The sequence below is a fragment of the Dipodomys ordii genome, unplaced genomic scaffold (assembly GCF_000151885.1).
Source record: "Dipodomys ordii isolate 6190 unplaced genomic scaffold, Dord_2.0 Scaffold162, whole genome shotgun sequence".
Classification (NCBI taxonomy): Eukaryota; Metazoa; Chordata; class Mammalia; order Rodentia; family Heteromyidae; genus Dipodomys; species Dipodomys ordii.
The window spans coordinates 2,777,921-2,780,977 of record NW_012267378.1 but is presented as its reverse complement, the minus strand read 5'-3'; the positions used below and the strand labels follow the sequence as shown (position 1 = coordinate 2,780,977).

The following is a 3,057-nucleotide window of genomic DNA, read 5'->3' as shown; positions in this document are numbered from 1 at the left end:
GAGCCCGGCGGCGCCCTCCCCGCACCCGGGCCGGCGATCGCGGCCTTCCAGCCACCCTGGAGCCCCCCATCGCGCTGTGCTGTCGGCTCCCCATCTCCCAAGGGTCTTCTGCGATCGTCCACCATTCCCTTCCTCTGAGCCACGTTCAACGCCTGCCAGCATTCATTGGCCCAGTTCTCCAAATTGCAACCCCTCTCCAACCCCTTCAGACGCCTTGGAGAAACCACGACCCCCTAAGGAACATCCCCCCCCCCCGCGACCCCGGCAGACCCCGGGTACACAGGCTGGTCGCTTTCTACATCGAATGCGCACACACTCACACTCACAATGTATACACAACAACACACACCAGAGACAAAGTACACTACCCCTGGGTACACACGCAACCAGCACAACCAAGAACAGGGGTGTCACACACTACACACACAGGCCATACGGATGTCACTCTTACATGTCGCTTCAAGACAGCACTTCTACTCTCCAACATAATTGCTGTCATCAGATCATCTCATAAAGGGAGGGTTACAGATGGTGACAAATTGGCAGGGAAAAAAACAGCCATGCACAGATATTTAAAGAAAAGACGTGCTAACACTTCTAACTTGGAGAAAGCAAACGATTTCATTTGGGAGGTTTACAAGGGGGAAAAAATAACACCAAGCAATATTTAACTGAAACGCAATAGTGTGGCATCCATGCATCTGCCATCTGCCTTCCATATTGTCATTTCTTAATCAGGCAGGGTGTTGCAGTCTGCTGCACTGAAGAGTGCCGTATGTATTTTACAACGAGGGGGGGGAGGGAGGGAGAATATGACTCATTCTCGCCCCCTCACCTCCAAAGAAAATATGAATTTGGCCTCAGGAGGCTTGAAGTGGTGGCAAATACATAATCCATTTCATGACTCCCACTCCAATTCTCTGACATCTTGCTGCAAGTGGTTCCGGCATGGAATAATCTTATAATCTTATGGCAGAGAAAGGATGGATGAGAAATGGAGATGAGCCTTTCTTAGGCAGTTTTTCACCCTAAAATTGCACATTCTCAAGTAGGAGATAGTATAGTGTCACTACTAAGATGATAAATTGTGAATCCTGACTCAGTTTCACCATCTGTAAAATGAAAATAAGTATAATACCTACTTCAACGGGTGATTCTAAGAATGAAATGAAAACAAATATTTGTAAACTGCTCAGAACAATGCCTGGCACATAAAAGGTGTTTATTTTGATTTTATTTTTATTATTATCATTCAAACTTTATAGCTAGAAACTAGAATTGTAAAGCTGGTGGCTACTCAGAGACAGAGCATGAAGATCGTGAATGTGAGGCCAGCCAGGGAAAGTTAGGGAGACCCTATCCCCCCTTAAAAAAAAACACTGCTGGGCACTCACTCCTGCAGGCCTAACTACTCAGCAGGCTGAGATTGAAAGATCAAGCCAGCCCTAGCAGAAAAATCCACGAGCTACTAATTCCAGCCTTACAGTTCATTCTTAAATTCATAAGTACAATGGAAAATATATAAGCACATTTTATTTTATCATAATGATAAAATAAAAACATCAGTGCTCAGCATTGTCAAAAATGGGGAATATAAGCACTCTCATATTTATAGTAGTTTATAAATCGGTGCATTTTTGCAATAGGAATCCACAGGTATGAAACTGTGAACATTCTGACCCAGAAAGTCTACTTCTAGGAAACTGTATCAGGAAATAATCATAGTCCAAAGGATGCTTGAGTATCGATTAGTTTTTGCTCCATAACAGGCAATACCAAATTTTGTGGCTTAAAAACAAATATTTACTTATTTTCCTTTCCTTTCCTTTCTTTGTGCCTGTACTAGAGCCTGGGCACTGTCCCTGAACTCTTGAACTCAAGGCTGGCATTCTACCACTTGAGTTACAGCTCCACTTCTGCTATTTTGTGGTTAAGTGGAGATAAGAGTCTCCCAGAATTTTCCTGGCTTTGTACTGCGATCCTCAAATTTCAGCCTCCTGAGTAGCTAGGATTACAGGTGTGAACCACCAGTATAAACACGTAACACCTTCCATGTTCTATGGGTTGACTAGGTGCATATTCCAGACAAAGGTAGTTCAGCAGGAGCTGGATAGTCTAGGGTGACCTAAATTGGCTTCATTTGCATTGGGCTTCAGCTAGGATGACTAAACCCTATCTCTAAGTAGTTTCTTCTCTTCTAAGAAGTGAGCCACGACTTTTTCACGGTCTTAGGATTCTTAGCAACAACAAATGAGTGCATACCCCAACACACCAACATCTTTTAAGCTTTGGCTTTATCACATTTGCTAGTGTCCCTTTTTATTTTGGTAAAAAAAAAAAAACAAACCCTCAAACTCAAAATCTGATACTCTCACTTATGGACTGACACTCTATCACCTTATCCATGTCCCTACTGGGCAAAGCAAGTCACACAGTCAGACTCAAGATTCAGGAGTTAGAAATTTGTGTGTGTATGTGTGTGAGAGAGAGAGAGAGAGAGAGAGAAAGAGAGAGAGAGAGAGAGAGAGAGAGAGAATCATTTTATATAACCCAAGCTGGCCTTCTGCCTCAGCTTTCCAAATACTGGAATTACAGATATGGGCTACCAGACCTAGTTTAGAATTTTCTTTCTTTCTTTCTTTTTTTGTACTGGTACTAAGGCTTGAACTCAGAGGCTGGGCACTATCTCTTAGCTTTTTTGTTCAATGCTTAGCACTCTATCCCTTTAATCACAGCTCCACTTCTGCCTTATTCTTTTATTTTGTGATTAATTGAAAATAAGAATCTATGGACTTTTTTTTTTTTGCCCTGGCTGGCTTTGAACCACAATTCTCGGATCTCAGCCTCATGAGTAGCTAGGATTTACAGGTATGAGCCACCAATACTTGGGCTAAAATTAACTTTTTTTTTTTTTTTTGTCAGTTGTAGAGCTTGAACTCTGGGCCTGGCCGCTGTCCCTGAGCTCTTCAGCTCAAGGCCAGTGCTCTACCACTTGAGCCACAGTGCCACTTCTGGTTTTCTGGTGGTTAATTGGAGATAAGAGTGTCGTATCCTCTA

The 3,057-nt window shown here is 43.1% G+C and overlaps 1 protein-coding gene across 2 annotated transcripts in view; it reads right to left on the bottom strand.

Moving 5' to 3' along the window:
- Positions 1–3,057, bottom strand: part of Ece2 (endothelin converting enzyme 2) — a 48,973-nt gene that overhangs the window by 17,477 nt on the left and 28,439 nt on the right. The window lies entirely within an intron of this gene.